Source organism: Cloeon dipterum, chromosome 3, assembly GCF_949628265.1.
Source record: "Cloeon dipterum chromosome 3, ieCloDipt1.1, whole genome shotgun sequence".
Classification (NCBI taxonomy): domain Eukaryota; kingdom Metazoa; phylum Arthropoda; class Insecta; order Ephemeroptera; family Baetidae; genus Cloeon; species Cloeon dipterum.
In genome coordinates, this window is record NC_088788.1 from 21,382,408 (window position 1) to 21,400,972 (window position 18,565).

Sequence of the window (18,565 nt, forward strand, 5' to 3'; positions counted from 1 at the left end):
TTACTTTGACCTCGTGACAATGCCACTTCAAATGCACTGCTTTAGTAAGGAAGATTCAGGGCAGAAAGTAAATATTGTGATTCGTGAGAACTTATAAAGTGCGAATTCCAGTATTTTAATGGGCAACATACACTATTTTCTATAATCATAAAAATTTCTTTTAAAGACAAGGAAAAATTTGAAGGTTTAACAAAACATATTTATGAAAAACAATCAAGTCCAGCCAATTCCGAAGAATAGTGCTTCTCGACTGCAACAAATCAAATTATTTACATTTTATGCACTTAACGTTACTAAAATTATACATTGTATACCCTGTTAGGACAAGCCATTACGAAAAAATCAAGCTATTCAGGAATAAAATGAGTCTGGTTGGACTAAAACAATATTTGATTTTGAAGGTTCAAGTAAATTTTATGTGTTTTAGCTGATTTTTTTAAACGATTCACCTATAACTCCATGGATCACCAAACGTAACTATAGCAGTTTTTTTAGTTGATCAAAAGGAATTAGAAATATCGATATCACAGGCGATTTGGCAAGTAATACAAAGCAGTTACACACGAGAGAAAAAGAAAATTAAGCTTCGCTACCAAACGATTTTGCATTCAACGACCGGAAAAACGGAAATTTACAAAAGCAAGCATGGTGTAAGTGAATTGGAAAAAATCGAAAATTCCCATTTTCCCCTCAAACAAACAACTTTTCCACCGGCGATATCACAATTTATTGGCTTTGATTGCGCGCTCGAATAATGCGGCGTGCAAGCCGAACGGGCTGCCGAGCGTACGCGCGCACATAGTGAATAAATTTTTGCACAATATTATTTGCAGCGCGCGCGCTTGCCAGCGACCGACATAAAGGGAGAATTTGTAATGCTGTGCTCTTTATGTTGGAATGTTAAGTGCTGGCAGGCAGAGGTTTACCTTTGATACTCGTGCCTCGCATACTTGACAACATCCACGCTGGATTCCACCTTCAGCCAAAAAGCCGCATAATCTTGCGCTTTGGAAAAATGCTCTCGCATCTTGAGACGAACAACCAACGGCGGAACTTTCGCCTCCGGAGGCGCAAATAATATTCGTAATCTGAGGACTAACCTTCTCATTGGTTTTCAAAAACTGAAAGCAGACTGATTTTAAGTGAGTTGTGTCAACAATGCGCTAATGAAACAGAAATTATTAAAATGCTGCGGATTTAATAAAATAACGTACGATTAAACATTCTTTTGCAGACATAGTAATTTAGTTAAAACTCATGCAAAAACGACATATAATTTTTTCCGAGCTGGTTTCTGGATTGTCATTTTAAGAGCAAAATTTTTCATTCTTTCACTACCATAATTACTCAAAACCTTGAGAACCACAGGAAATTGTCAAAAAATTGGTTCTAATTATACATTTTTACAATCCAGATCCTTTTAATTTAATTATGATATTTCCCCTGCATGAAATTCTTGGAAAAGCCAATTGTCAGTAATAAATTTTTATTTCACCAGATGAGATTGTGACACAAACAGCATTATTCAAAGAAGTGGCGCCAAGCAAAAAGAGAAAAAAAGCTTGTGAACCCCTGCATGCATATTCATCTAGCCGCAGTGCACACAGCTTCCCGCAGCCAGTGGTCCTGATAATTTACAGACATTTTTTACAGCACTGGCCGCAGTTGAAAATTATCGTGACAGCTGCCGTGATTAAAAACGGATGCTACATTGATCAATATTTGATGAATTCCACCCACCAGCGCAGCATGCTGAATTCCGCACTGCCTGTGCCGCCGCGTTACAAATGCCACCCAGCAAAGCGGCAGCGATCAGCAAAGAGGAGCAAGCGAACGCGTCCTTGTTTCAAAATCTCCCTTCGCCGCTTTTTCTCGCGCACGGTGGCTGATGCTAGTCACATAGTGGATTTTACCCACCTGTCATGAATCACAGCGCGTAAATTAATTTCACCAATATTCTTTAATCTTTTATTATTCGGCAGCAGTTATTGGCAGGCTGTGCTGCGCGCGTTAATCCCGTCACCAGATCACCGCCGCTTCTGTTCTCATTATTCCCTTCACTATACGCTTTTAATCCAGCAGGATCTGCTGTGTGTTATATCCAACCTGCTTTAGTTTTGTTTACGGCAGTTTGTTTAATTAAATTTTAGCGCGAATGAATTCAGTCCAAGGTGAACACATTTCTTTCAATTTTTTTAAAACTAATATGTGTATGATGCTAACTGGAATTTAAATGTTATAACAAAATATGGTTTGAGATTATGGTACATTATTAACCACCCACAACAGAATTAAACTACTTAAAAATTATTTAGGTTTTTGGAATTTTTAACCTAGTTTCTTTGTAGGCTTTGAAGTATGATTTTAAATAATAGCTGAAGGCATGACGTCCTCTGGTCTAGAGGAGTGATTTGTGCGATGCTACCTATTGGGCTGCGCAGCAGATGGTCAGCATGCACCTTTCAGTTGAAACACCTTCGCTCTCTCCCCCTAGAGGGTCCCTCTTTTCTTTTGAATAACCTAGACCAATAACCACAAAGAGAAAATTATGCAGGGTGGTAAATTCCTTCCAAATTTTAAATCTAGACAGGGCAACAATCCCCAAGGGAGGGAAACAGCTCAAGCATGAGGTGATTAACAAGGGCGGATTTTCAAGGTTAGAAAGTTTGTATTTTAGTTAAATCAGCTATGGCTGTGATCCAAAAGAATATCATCCACTCATTGTGCACCTGAGAATTGCCTGATTAGACTTAACTACTTTAATCGTAAACTATTTTAATTTGTAGGTCTCAGGCACATTATTAGTCTCAGCCAGACTTAGGACTAACTTTTTTAATTTAACTACAACCTGATTTATGGTATCAGCCTAAAGAATAACTCAATCAGCGTTAGTCGAGATCAAGGACAAAGTGTCAACATTTTGCGAAGTTTAGATTTAGATAACTACCTAGACAGTTGATAAGGCTACCTCCATAAAAAACGGTACATGATAAAACGAATTGCACAAATTCTTAGGGTTGGAAAAGGTCTGCTCATCAGAATTATTTTTCAGCTCACAATAAGGAGAGTAGAGACTCTACTCTCCTTAGCTCACAATAAAAAGAAGTTGTATATACTTGGAACATAATGTTTGTGAGTAAAACTAAATTAACCCATCTATGATGCCAGTCGTGTTAATTTATTTACAAATCAGACATCGACGAATTAAGTCTTTTGGAACATTATAGGATAAAATTTAATGTGATCATACATTCAGACGCACCTTCCTCTTTTCTTATAGTAAATAGGTTCACAATCTCGTTTTGCTCAAATAAACAGAATAAAAAACGACACACAAAATTTAATACTTTACATTACAAAGGCTAAGCGTTGCAGAGCCAACAAAAAGGGGTCTGATGTCTGGTGTGCGTCATTTTAGCACTACTTCTTCCTCTCTCATAATTAATTTATAATCCGATATTATCCTAACTCAAATTTTGATTGAAAAAATTGTTACACATATGATTCGCTTTGATGAGTAACCTATAAAATGCACTGTCGCAGTTAATATGATTTTGCAGAAATGGTACGAAAAATAAGATTTCAATTCAATGAAACGTACATACTTATCTCCTTCGTGGGACTTTTGTTGTAGAAGCCCTTGTCACAGCAAACAGCATGCAGTTGATGAACTGTCCAAACATGTACTCTCCATTTCTGCATTTGATACGTGAAAATAGATGAGTCATCTCAGGCACAGTTTCCAGGTTCAATGAAGACCCTAAAATAATATGGTTGAAATTTGGTGGAAGCAGGAATAAATCAAAATATTACAGTCAAATTGCAAAGAAAAAACCTCTGCTGGCGGCGTGGCAAAAATTGGCAACCACTGAGTGTTGCTTGCAAGGACTTCACGCTGCATGGCGTACCTCAGGGATGCCAGAAGCATTGGGTTTAAGTTGTTGTTGCCAGCCAGCAAATTGCACATCACTCTTTCTGGCACTGAATCAACAAGCTGTAGAAGACAGCGAACCAAACTAAAATTTCAACTGTTAGTAATATGATTTATGACTGAATGCTATGCTTTACTAGAATGAAAACAACTGGTCGTGCTTGCTCAGCTGCACATTTGTTTGTCTCATCCTGTCAAAATCTGAGGCAATCTCTACAAGAGCTGCTAATGGTTGTTTGTCAATTATTCTCTTCAGACAACTAAAAATGACTACATAAATACTTCCATTCTTTTAACTATAATTATGCAGGTCCTGAATAAAAATGAAGGAAAACTCACATTCTCAGACCAGTGTATTCAATGGCAACAATTGACACATAAACATTACCAATGTCACTCATTGAAGGATGCCAGATTGGGTCTCCAGGTAGTTGCATACAGGACAATATTTGCGGGACACTCAGGCTATGAATTTTACTGGTTGAATTTTCGTGATTGGAGATCCTCGGACTTCGTCTATTCATGCTGCCTATAACGTGTTGAGAATGCGAAATTAAGTTTAAGTATTTGTATGCAATAAAATCTTTCACATAACACTCTTTTTATGTACTTACCTAACAATCCATGATACTTGAAAAAAAATTCCATCTTGGTTGACAGTCAAATCTTGCAAAAATAAAAACGAAAATTAGTAATCAAGACAATGCTGTACATATGTACAGGTAGTGACCAAAGAAAAGTATGTATGTACCTATAGTTTGAGAATGGAGAGACAATAGGGATACTTCACGTTCAGACGCGGCCTGTGAGTTGTCTGTCTCGGGTCTCGGTGACACCTGACACTGACAAGACCAGGTGAATCAGGCACATTTCAATAATCAAAGAATCTCTGGAATCTCCTCTCCCATCTGCACAACTTGTGATTACAACCTTCATATCAACCTTTAAAGACCAAAATACAATGTACATACATACGGAAAACAGGAGAAGATGAGTATATTATATGAGCGGAAGCGTACATAGAAGCGCAAAAATTCTTATTTCAACACTCGCAGCTTGTGCTAGTTAATATACCAATGCATGCCATTTTAGCTGTGGCAGGTGACAGCGCAGCAAATTTAGCTTTTAGCTCAGTCAATCTTACGTACACAAATATTGTAATTCCGTCCTAATATTGAGCAGTTAAGGGCCCAAAATTGGTTGACAATACTTATTTGAGATGATTATCAGTTGTGGTGAACGATTAGACACCTCACAAAGAGTTTTCCGGGGATAGTTTCTTTTTTTGCCTGTCGAAAGTAGTGTTCTGTATAGATGTCGTTTCCTATGTTTTCCCCATCACATCTGAGGCAATTTTAGTTTATTTAGAGTATGATGATTTTTCCAACTCAATTGGCTCAAATCCAGTTTTTGTGCAGTCAGATAGTTGAAATTTGGAAAAACTATTCGAACTAAACGTTTCAGCTGATAGTTTAAGAAACAATGAATATAACTTTCTAAAACTTTTACATTTTGCAATCTCTGCTGCGATCAGCCAAATTTTTAGAGCCATAATCATATTTCGAAACAATTTCTTTTTATTTAATCTCCAAGATTCATTTTTCAAAAACGTTACAAAAATATCACATGAGCAAATACAAACATATTGCGAAGTCTCACATTAAAAAAGCTCTAATACCCTACTAGAATATAAAATAATATGCAATATTAAAGCATCGTTTGCAGCATTTATTGGTCCAAATTCAAATGAATTTAGCAGAAGTCCAGAAGTGCCAGGACAATATCAGAGAAGAAGGATGCTGTGAGGAAATGATGGGCGTTCACTTTGTTCTCGCCCACACACACATGAGACGCGCTTTTCTTACTTGAAAATCCGATAATATTGGTTGGGCGGCTCACTCTCAGGTTTGGCCTGACGCGGGTGTGGGGTGGGCACGTTATGCTGCTCGACTGGCTGCATACCTAACCGGGGATTGCGTTGCGTACGAAATGCCTACTTAATTGATTTACTGCGCCGAATTCACTTCACGTAGCTACGCGCGACACGGTTATTATTGCACGCCGCTAAGAGAGTCAATCCATAAAGCAATAAAAGCAGCCTTTCTCCGGCCGAAGCCAGCTATTGCTAAACTTTGCTAAGCCTGGAAAAGTGATAAGGAGAGAAGAAGTGAGGGAAATCAGCTCCGCCGAACGCACCGCGAATAATAAAGAGGAATTTTTCCGCTCACAAAATCCATTCTTTATGATGTGGCGGTGGCGGCGGCTCGTGCAAAATCGTACCTATATATCCTGACCAATTGCAGTAAAACTCGCCACAAAGCGCCCCTTTCCACTTTGGATGATCCCTCAAGTGTAAAAATTGAATTTGCTGCCGCAATAAAAATGAATTTGCCCAGCAGCTCACCCTGCATGCGCGTGTGATGTGTTGGCTTGAGGATTTTAGTCGGTTCGCCTTACGAGTAATATTACAATTCATCGATGAAGCCACGACGATATTGGAAATATTCAAACCACTCTTGGAGCAGCATTTAAACCTTTATATAATTTTAATGAGAAATGAACAACTCAAAACTTTCACCACAGTTGATCCATTGATATACGCCTCAATTAATCATAAAACTTGAATGCTGATTAAAACTTTAATTGTGAATTAGAATCAAATTTGCCGTTCTCTCAGTGGCAGCCTTGAATAATAATATATAGATGGGATTTACAACCAGATATCGCAAAGCTGAAATAGCTGTCTTGTGCTGATCTTTTAATTTTTACTCGCCATACATTAAGTTGCTTGAGTTTGAGTCCTGATAACACTGGGAATAGTTAGGCATTTATAATAGAAGGGCGAATGATGAACTTGTATTTTTATTTATTTTATGTTTGCCCACTTTCTGATCTCCTAGAAGAACAGAAATATTATACGCTGTGGCAGCGCCTTTTCCCAGTATCCCCAACAAAAAGGTTGATTTTAGATTTTTGCATGAATTGTTGAGCGAATTTTGCTACAATCCGAAAAGATACTGGGATTGGTCGCTGCCACAGCGAATGCTGGGAATGATTTATCAGAAACGAATCCCATATTGGTTATGGTCCAAAGTTTTTCAAATAGTAAACGCAATAAAATTTGAAGGACATCAATAGAAAATTTTATTTGATTTATTTAATAAATTGTTTCTGGAATAATCAACATATTGTAGATATAACAAAGAATATAATTAAACTAGATCACCAACGCATCTTTTATTCGATGGCACTTAAATTTCTTTGAGGTACATCAGCAGTATAGTTCACAGGCACTTAAAAAGAGCTAATAAGGCACCGATATCAATGTTTATTTAAGAATATGGCAGGAATATGAAATTATATATTGGGAAATACTCTGCATGTGAGAAATTTTGGATCATTTTTTTCATCAGTAAACCAAAAAAATACATTAAGTCATATATATGCGATCAAATTTCCATTACTCGTAAATTTCATAAACAAAAAATCCTAAAGCTGTAAAGCAGCGCTAGACCCAAGATCAGTTATGCAGACTATTTTCCGCCTGCCAGTGAGGGTGGGCGCTCGTCCTTTCTCCGTCGGAGAAATAGCGAACATAGCGACTTTAATATGTATCGACACTGGGCGTGAGACTGACAGAATGATATTTTTGTGCATGCCGAAAGATTGAAGAGTGCCACCGCGTGCTCTCTGCATGCTATGAGAAAAATATGAGCACAATGCCATAGCGCATAATGCCGATATGTGTGTGAGTGTGAGAGGATATACACAATTCGAGCCATGGAATATCTTCTGGTGGATAGATCTGCGCGCCGCAAATTGATATGCACATCATCCGCGCGGCACTCGCTCCAGTCCCGCCAGTCGGCCCGCGTTGAGCCCGGATTTGCAGCCTCTGTCGAACCTAGAAAATTGTTTTGTGTCTGTCGGAAGTGGAGATACACACTCTCCAGGGTTGGCCTGTTGAAATGTTTTGGCGAAGAAAACAAGTTGAGCTACCGCACTGTCGCATTGCTTTATTAAAATAAGGAAAACCTTCAAGAAAAAGAGCAAAAAAAAAACGGACATCCTTTCCCAGCTCATTAATATTTTGCCGTTGCACGATTACCGTCGATACAAGTATTTTTACGCACTCATCTTGAAAATACTGATTCCATGAGTAGCTGTTTTTAGTGTTTTGTTTGCATTTGTTTTGAACAAATAAATTTGAAGAAATAAATTTTAAAATAGTTGATTCGTCATTTTTTTTAAATTCTTTTCAAAAATTTCACAATTTAAAGAGTGTTTAATAAACTAATGATGCTATTAAAATGAAGTGAAACATTATAGCACTAGTTACACTCACTTCTTGTTGCACACTTCACCATCATGTGATTTCATCAATACTTCATAATATTCATATCCCTTAATTGCCTTGGTTCTTAAAAATGGGAATACTTATTGTGTGTTAACTTTTATTTCTGTTAATATTTGAAAAGTGCGACCACTCGAGGTTGTTTTCATGTTGAATATAATTAAAACCAGGCTTCATCCTCGTTGTCAAATTAAAGAGAAATTCGTCTTCTTTATTTCTCGACCAGTTTCGACGTCACCAAGTGCCTCATGAATAGGACGTACTTGGTGACGTCGAAACTGGTCGAGAAATAAAGAAGACGAATTTCTCTTTAATTTGACAACGAGGATGAAGCCTGGTTTTAATTATATTCAACATTTTATTTCTGTGTCAATTAATTCCGTCTTTCGTTTTTTACTGTGAAGTGCATTCGTTAGCTCTCACGTCAATTATATAAACAATTAGGCAAATAAAAAATGGCAATGAACGAAGAATCTCTTCCCTTTTCCCAGACAGCTGTAGTCGAGGTTTTTATATTTTTGATTTATTTACGAAAGAGACAAATGCGAGGCACACTTAATGGATTCACACTCAAAAGAGCGCGACGGGTGTCAGAACCAACCAAAACAAAATCAGTAAGATTTCGTTATTTTCTTGTCATATTTTCCTTACCTGAAAATGCTGTTCGTTTACGCTGTCCCCAGAGCTGAGACATTAGAAATGAAGAATGACACTTTGTCAGGATCGCTAGGAGACAGATATCACTTACCTCTAAAACTGCCCTGTCGCGGATATCACTTCAATGCATGATTCAAATCTGAAAATTGTTGGTTAGTAAAGCCGCAAATATAGATTTAAATTTTTTTTAAAATATGGGAGACTTTAATAAATATTTAGACAAGAAGAGAGAGTCATCATCCGGTTTGGTGTCTATAAAAAATAATTTTGTCTCCGTAGAAAATGATCTGAATACGCGCATAGATGAAATCTGAACTCTAATTTGAGGATTGCGCTAATGAAAATTGAATTGAAGCTGCGTCGAGCGTAGAAGGATTATAGCATGCATTCATTCAGCCTTGATTGATTCGTTTTTAATGTAACGTTCCGCGCGGCGACATGCGCCTACAGCAGCTTTTTGAAAGGCGCGGAATGCCACACTGAAAAAGTTTGCCTGCCGAGTGAGAGAGAAAGAGCAAGAGTGCGGACGAGATTTCTTTAAAAAAGGGAGATAAGGACGAGAGATGAGGCCGAAATCCTTTGTTCTTGTCGCCCAGAGGACACAAAATCAACTTCTTGTATGGAAATCAAGTTCAACTTTGATCCCATAAGAGCGAAACTTTGTGTTTGCAGAGCCAGTCTCGGCGGCGGCGATGGCGACACAAGAAAGCTCAGCTGCCTGGTAGAGGGCGAAAGCGAGAGAGGGAGAGAGATGCTTCATGATATTTGCTTTCTTTTATCGCAGCACACCACCTCTAACAGATGGAATAAATTTTATATAACGTGAATCGTGCCGGATAGCATCTCAATCTACTATTTTCTTCCACTGATGAGAAGTATATATATTTCGATCAGAGATACGCAGTCTTAGAAATCTTTTGAATAGTATATATGACATTGGTGCGGAGATAAATTTAAAAATATCGATCCTAGTATTCAAACAGATTGTTTGGAAAATTGTTTCATTTAAATTTGAGAAAGCTCTTAACAAATAAAATTCATTGTGGGAAGAAAAGCATCGCTATTTCCTTGAAACAAAGCGTTGATTATACTTTGTTATATAGTGTTTCTTTTTATTATAATAATAGTTAGATTTTCTAGCTTTTATTGAATTGGAAACTCTTTAATTTTCAGCCCATTGAGAAAGAATGAATTTCAAAATGAAATCCTCTTCCAGCTTGGGAATCTCAAATTGTTATGCATGGAGGAATTACCCAGGTGAAGTTAGAAGAAATCGCAGCAAGCGAACACAGAGGGGAACTGAAAGAAAAGTAGGGTATAGTTTTGATCCGGCTTTAAAAGCAGTAAAATTTGAATATCGGCAATAGGGATTTTGGGCCGAGCGTGCGGCACTCATTTGATAAAACGTGCGCATTATTAGCAATAAAATTCCGGAGCAGTAACAACAACAGAAGAGACCATTTGCTCCGCCGCGATACACTCACTCTCAGCAGTATAGGCGCAGCGGCGTATTTTATAACTCGGCCAGCGGGAAAGCACTGCGCCCGCGTATATTTTTTGCAGCGAGGTGCTTTTGTTGCTTAGCGAAAAACCGCAAGAGACGGTGGTTTGTTGGAAAAATTTGGCCGTCCCTCCAGCTCTCTCGTCCCTACAGAGAGCCTGTGAGAACGGACGACGCAAAACAACTTTTCAATGGACCGTTGTGTGTATGTTTGCATCGGCGGCGGAGGCAGCACAGTTTTAACTTTTGCGGTCCATCGTTCTCTTGTTCCCGCGCGTTCAGTCAGTCATATTCGACGGAGGTATTTTTAATTTTCAAGTCTGCTTTATTTGATTTCCCCGAGGAGCTGCGAAAGATATCCCTGCCGTTTAGTTTCGTACAGAAACGCGCGTGTATGGCAAACAGAATGCTCTCTCTCTCTCTCTCTCTCTCTCTCTCTCTCTCTCTCTCTCTCTCTCTCTCTCTCTCTCTCTCTCACTCTGCGTGGACGGAGAGCGAGTGCAGGCGCTCGTTCGTTCGTTCGTTCGTCTGTGTCTTTGTCAAACTTGGAGCTAACAAACACCATCAACTCGAACTGGAAACCTCAAAAACACTGGCTGCGTCGCCGTCATCGGCGTACGACACACACAAAACACAGTCAGTATTGACTCAGTCAGCCCCCAAAGTTGTGCTTTACTGTCCCCGGGGCGACAATCCCTTCCTGATTAAAGGCCGCGTCGAAAGGAGTCAGCGTGCTTGTAATCTTAAAAGTTAATGCCTTAAATGGAGGAGTCCCTTATGCCGTCAAACAAGACAAATCCTCAAATTGGCCCGTGTTGCGCGGCGGGTGCCAACAACATTGCGACTCCTGTCTTTTTTGGGTGATCCAGAAAGTCATGTCAACCCAACCGAACGAGCGAGACACTCAAAAGTTTGCGTACAAACCCTGTAAAACATGAACTAATTTGAAGTGAATATTTGGGACCTAAACCAAGTTGTATAAAAACTGGCAAGTCATTTAATTTAACGATCATCTTTTTTCTCTTATCAAATCCTTTCTGTGTTAGGATATTTTAAAATTTTTAGTGAGGAAAGTGAGATAGTCAGGATGAAATTAGATAGTGAAAATAAAAGAGATTTACAAATAGAAAATTTGATATTTTTGTGAATAGCTATTTCAGGATTTCAGGAAGAAAGAAAAGGTCTATTTTGTTGCTGTTTTTCCTGCTCTCTATTTATAAACAAAATAAAAGCTATTGCTTCGTCCGCAGGTTTTTCATGGTTATACGAACTCTGTATCAGCTACATTCCGGCTGCTGCTACCGTATGATTGTTGGAATAAATTTGTTGGATATTCAACTGCTTAATTTAACAAACAAGGGGAGTAAAAGGTAATAAACAGAGAGCCCAAAGAATCAGGTTAAATGATCCTAATGAGTCCAACCATCCTTATTAAAAAGTCTTAATGCTCAGTTCGAAAAAGATTTAAAGTGAATTGAGAATGCTTCGAAACATAAAAATAGGAAATCTGAATTTCAAACAATCGTAAAACAAAAGAAAACATAAGTTTCATCTTTTAGTTCTCTACTCAAAATTAGTTTCACTTACAAAATAATTAATCAATCAATGCGCAGAGAACCGCACCGCTGACGTCCCTGAGGTCCAAGTCAGGTAAACCGGCGCACCCTGACGTTCATCATCGGAAATCTTTGCAGAGAGGACTGCGCGTGTTTCTTATGCTAGCCTGCGAGTGCCTTTTCACGAGCGTTCACTTGATTGCCGTTACTGCCAATTGCTGGCAATAAATAATTTTACATATATTCCCATACCGATAAATGACAGTTAATCTATTTGATAAGTACGCTGTACCTTCACTGACCCTAAAACCTTGCACAACAGTATAGCCATTTCAACCGTTCGCTTTCAAGCCAGAAGATTTTAATTTGTGCGATGTAGAACGATCGAAACACTGATGCAAACTGCGGCTTTGGTTTCACCATCGAGATATTGTAAAATCAGCCAATAATTAATTCTCTGATTGGCTCTAATTGTTGTCAATTATTTGCCAGCCTAAGCAGCTGGTCTCCAGAGACCAGTTCTGTCTGGCGCGGCTTTGTACAGTGCTCGAAATGCCTTTAATTAAAAGCGGATGTGGTATTCATCGTCAGCAGACCGATTTTTAAAAAAAAATACTTCAAATACTTGTAGATTTAATGGGTCTAGAGCGGAGATATATTTTTTAAAATTTGTGTAATGTTTGAAACAATTGTCTCCATAAAACTGGGACTGATGTAAAACGCTTTTCAAATGTGCGCTCCAAATATGACGTAAAATGCTACTCAATCATAATTTAAAAAACGGAACCTGTTTATTAGACACAGATTCGACGTGTGCGAGCAGTTCTGACACTGTTCAATTAACAAGGGAGATATCGTTCGGTGGGCAATTTCGTGTTCTGGCCAGCGCTGTAGGCTGCAGAACACCCACCATATGAGGCTCGCGGGACGGGCTGGAGAGCGATGAGAACAAATGCAGAAAACGGTGATTAATGGAGCCGGGCGGCAAATGAATTAGTTTTTAGCGGGTGAAGCAACAGAATGTTTGGCTTTTCTTGCGCTGGCGAGGGCGGATTCCTCCGAGGAGCGCAGGAGCGGGCGGCGCTGGGCGGAGGGTGGACTCTGCGTGTCGTGTCTGCCCAGAAAGCGCGAGGCAACTCAGTGCATCGCAGCCTCCCGCGCCGAAAGCATCGTCCGCTGCCACCGCTGACTCTCGCACGCTCGTTTTCTCTCGAGTCTACGACTCATCGCTCTTTTACCGTAGTGTAAGTACTCGAACTAATCAAACTATCATTTTTCTCTCGGCATCCTTCGCTTTAAAATGGGACAAACAAAGCTTGAGGTGCAATGTTCCCATTTTGTAATGTTTTGTAGTTGAAAATTTTCACACGATCAAGTTTTCGTTTTTCCTGAAGGGATTGAGCAAGAAATAATAGGCTTCATTCTTGACATCATCATAATATATTCATTCCTTAACTAGTTTCGGCGTTCAATTTGGCGCCATATTTTTGGAGTTTCACATCAGATTTAAAAAAAAGTTAATATTTCATCCATTGCTTGAATCAAATTTCTTATGTCCTTCTATTCAATCATTCTATTTAGCTGATCCTGTATATTTGTGTTCAGAAATTGCACAATACATGATAAATAACTCCTGAGGATGTCATTCTTAATAAACCTCTCGTATATTCTTGATATCGATAATTACATTAAATTATTCTGCACACATTGGGAACCTTCCTTTAAAATGTGCTTAATTTGTCTCAATATGGGCTAGATATAATTTATAAATCATTGGGTTAAACATTTCATTCATATAGTTTATGGCATGGTAAACTATACCCCATACAATCCTCATCCAATGAAAAAATTTGCAGAAATACAAATTACTTGATTGATAAAATTGCTTTTAATATTTTTAGATTCATATTTAGAGAAATACTCTATAGCCGATAAGATTGGTACTGTGAATTTCTCGGTTTAAATTATAAATAGATAACAATTCTCATTTATTTTCAATTAATCTTGATTTCACTGCTCTCAAAAATGATGGAAGGCAAAATACGAAGTTATTGTTGTATCGCTATTATGAATGAAATTGTTATAGGTTTGCATATTGAATTCCGCTACTTCGCATAATATGATATTGGCGTGCAAAGAAAACCACGTAATGTGTGTAATAATATCTATTTCCGTTCATCATTAAAGCCTGCACTCCTACCTTTCTATGCAAGGCGAGTAGTGACTCACTCACTTTGATGCAATTTAAACACATTGAAAAAAACTGTCTCGTTGCATGAAGTGGAGCGTTAATTTCATTAGCAAGTTCTTGTTCCGCGGAGAGTGTGTCGTCGTTTTAGAAACGGAAACACAGAGGAAAAGAAAGAAGTGACAATTAAAGAATCCTATACTGGCGCAGCAGAATGCTTCAAAATTATCGCTTCATATCACTGTCTGGCCACGATTTCGCAATTTTCCCTCAATTGCGTTAGGCCGAGCTGCTGGTCAAAAAATTTCAGGAACATTATTACTGCGTATAATTGAAGAGCGTCATATTGAGTTCGCCAAACCGACTGCGCGCGTAGTAAATCCAGCGTCTGCGGAGCGAAATCGTCATTTTCTGACCGTGCACGCGCGTTTTATTGCCCCGTATTTTTCCAACTTTTGATAAGCCCTGTGCTGGACACAATTTCGATGTTTTATACCAGAGGAATGCACAAAGTTTTGCGCAATATTGTTCTATTTTAGAGTTATTCTTGTTTGTTATTCGGCAATTTATAGGCGGTGCAGCTTTTTATTTCTCTTTGACCGGAAACTTGTTTTTGTTCTTGCAAGATCTTCGTTCTACGTGATTTGAATTCATTGGCCCAGATGAATTTCCCAAAGGACCAAACCATTCAAACGAACGTGATATTGTAATGAAAAAGTCCCGACATTCAATTTGTTTTGCTCTAGATTTAAAATTGCTTGACCAAGTTAAAAAATACTGAAAATTATCAATTAAATTAAAATATATTCCAATAATCGACAATATCTTCAAGAGATCATACAATAAAATTTATTTAATGAAATCTATCGTACGCCAAAGTCGTGTCACACTAAGGAATGATTTTTTTCTAGGATTGGTGCGCATTGGAATCGTATAATTCCTCTTTTGCTATTTTAGCTAGCTGTTGGATGCACTCCTGGACACACTCAAGAACAAATTAATTATGGAAATACCCCGGTTCAATTCCTTAGGAAATCTCTTGTCACAAAGGGGCACGCGCGTTTTCAACTCGATCAAATATTTACAGCCTGCATAATGCTGCATGTTCAAGTGCGGTCGGCAGAATGTTTAAGGGTTTAGGAGCGTTTCCCGAGTGCGGTTTCATGCGCATTTGCAGACAGGAAGGTAATAAAGCTCAAGGAATGCAATATCACAGTGACAGCTAGATTGCAAAGTGGACGACAAAATGTGCGAGTGTTTTTATTTATTAACTGCTGCGCGCCTGTCATGTAATTCAGCGCCAATTTCGTCTGTTGCTCCAACAACGGTCGCTCTCTCTCGGGAGAGAGAACTTGCCTTATGTACAAGTTTGCCGCGTGGAAAAAGAAAAGCATTTAATATGTTTCGCTTGCTGATTTATGGGCATTCTTTATACGAATTATCAACCTTGAACTTGCTACAAGCTCAAGGATGTTCGCAAATATATCAGTGAGAAGCTCTTTTGTTTGCCAACTTGTTTTCGATCGATGCAAAGCATTTGAAATTTAAAAGCTTGTTTGCTGCAAGGTGAGTTTTTATTTTTGGAAATTGTCGTTTCGACCTCTATGAGAAAAATCTACAACAACATTAAAAAAACCAATTTTAAGCAAAAGAGAATAGCAAACACTCTGAGAGGAGTGGTAACCTTTTTGTAAAACGTGACAGACGTTTCATCTTGCTCATACAAAGTTGGAATTCCCTCGCTGTTCTCCGCCATTCAGAAAATTATATTATCACGACCTTAGAAACATTCCTTCTAAATTACTCCTCTTCAACAATTTGCATGACAGTTAATTTGCATTTATTGAAAGAGTTTTTATTATGACACGCGTTTGCCGTAAGGAAGAAAACAATATGTTTTCAAATTGTAGATAAGGATTGATTCAATCAATTATGAACAACTGTTTTTTTTTCAAACATGGAACATCATTTTGAATCAAAAATATTTTTAAGAACAGTCTCCGAATATCAGTAACAGTTTTCATCTTGTTAGAGGTAAAATCTAAATTTAGGTATATACCAAGCACCCTCAAAGCTCCGTTCAAATATATACGCAGCGCAAATGCAAAAATGCCTCGTGTCCCTCGTTTTAAATGGCACGGAAGTCCTTTCCGTTGGCCACGCGCAAATAAGATGCATTCTACGCCTGAAAATTATGTTTCACTTTTGCGTTTGCACGACGAAGAGAGTATTAAATTGTCACGAATGTCATAAAAAAGTGGCAGGTATACAGATTTCCTTCGGTGAGCGGAAGCGGCGAGCAGGAAATTGAATTTCACCCCGAGGAACTGCCGCGGGAATCACATTAAAACGAAGGCGGCCAGCACACACGCAGCCTCTCGAGCAATATTCGCAATGTTCGCCTATAAAAGAGAATTTTCCAATTGGAACGTTTCGCCAAACTAAAGTCGAGCAAAATAAAATAAAATTATCGCCCCTGAATTTTTTTTTAAAAAAAGGAAATTAAACTGTTTCTGTTCTCACGTTTTTTAAAACCTAGAAAATTTCTTCCTCCACAACCTTTTACATTGTTCTTGTTTTTCTTCAATAAAATGTGGGCTTTTGGGTAGAGAATGTTATTTTTTGAAAAGTATTCATTGCTCTCGTTGAATTTTTACAGTCAGCAAGAGGTGGCAAAGACCAATTGGCAGAAAAGTGCCTGAAAATAGATGAGGGTGCGAATCGTGCGGCGAGGGGGTGACGGAGCAATGCACGCGACACGCCTGCAGGCTTGCGATAACGCGCGAGTGCTGCAATCGAATTTCAATTGCACCCCCGCTCGCTCACAAACTCGCACAGCAGCAGCAATGGCAAATGACGAAAACACAATGCGAAGGGCCGCCGGTCAACTCACGCCACCGACTCATCGACTTTTGCAGTTCAACCTGCTCTGCATCACTCGCCTGCGTTAACAATACCGATCCAGAATTAATCCGGCCCGGGTAGTTTTACGCTTCATTCGTCTCCGTCTTAAATTTTAATTCAGAATCACTTGTGCGTCAGTGAGCAGATATGGCAGGGGAGGGGACATTGAACAACGTTTTCGCTGGGGCTGCTAATATTTAAACATCAAACTTTTTACTTTTAATGTCATATAACAAAAATTAGGTTGCATCAAATTTCAACAAATGCATTTATTCAAAATTATTTTTATTTTTAAATTTAATTGTATATGATTTTGTGAACTGGATTTCAGTTAAAAGGTATCATTAGGTGTCGCAAAAATGTTTTGTTTACCACCTTAAGCTATAATGTAAAGTTTCTCATGAAACAACCGAGATAAAGGAAGACGAAAAACCTGGTTCATTGTGTGTATTTTTGTTACATTTTCGTGAAACGTCGTTTCATTCGCATTGTGGCTTTAAAGCAAAATATATTTTATTAATTTAGAAATTTATTAATTATTCAACACATGACTTCCACCTTTGGAATCGGCCAGCCAAACTCAACGCGATGAAAAAGAACAACTCATTTGTGTTTCGAACCATCCTGCTGGCGATGACGTCCAGACTAGGGGAGTAGCAATAATTTTTTGTTTGACTCAGTCAAACGGCCATCCATCGCGTCCGAGGGGTGACAAGGGAAAAGTGAGTTTGCTCGACAATAATACTCGGCAATAAGTCTAATTGGCTGGATGACTGTTCGAGAAGCGTGTTAAATTAATGAAGGATTTTTCCATGCAGTCTATTGTTCAATTTTACTGCGTTTGTTCCTGACCTCTGTTATTATGAATGTACATGGTGCGTGTGTATTCACGGGATTCGGAAGGAGCCGGGCGACAACGACGAAGATTGCGAAGGCGGCGGCGACAATTGAGCAGTAAAAAGCCTGATGCTTTTCTCGCCGCGTCTTCTTCAGCGTGTTTGCAATAATACTATCCTTGCTCGCAGCGAGCAAAGACAAAGGAATTTCCATTGTTCCGGCACAAGAGTCATTTGCATTCATTAAATAGGACGCTGCTTTTCCGCTCAAATTAGAGCGAGCCGAAAGCGCCAGTGCCATCAAAAGAGCGCACTGCCCCTTTTTCTGCTGCAGTCCACAGTTCGAGTCGTCTCTACGAGCAGCGTGGCCCCTTTGAGAAGTACAGGGTGTAAATATCTCACCCCTAGCCGTAAGCAGTTGGAGCGGAGGAATGCGGATTGCTTTATTTTTCTTTTGTGCCTGCTAAGTGCATGCATATGCAGTCCCGAGTGCATCTTAAGCAACACTCGTGCGTTTCACTACTTTTATTGTTGCGTTACTTTGGTGCTTTTATTGAAGCGTGCTTTTGGAAATTCCTCCGACTTGTTTTAAAACAAACTTGATTCCCCGACGTTGGAATGGAAACTTCTTTTACTTC

The 18,565-nt window shown here is 38.8% G+C and overlaps 1 protein-coding gene across 1 annotated transcript in view; it reads left to right on the forward strand.

The window, feature by feature from the left end:
* The first annotated feature begins 13,136 nt into the window (after positions 1-13,136).
* The window catches only part of LOC135940106 (lachesin-like), a 71,349-nt gene continuing 65,920 nt past the window's right edge, over positions 13,137-18,565 (forward strand). The window contains exon 1 of the mRNA XM_065484854.1: positions 13,137-13,243. The gene's annotated coding sequence lies outside the window, so the exon portion shown is untranslated. The remainder of the gene's footprint in view (positions 13,244-18,565) is intronic.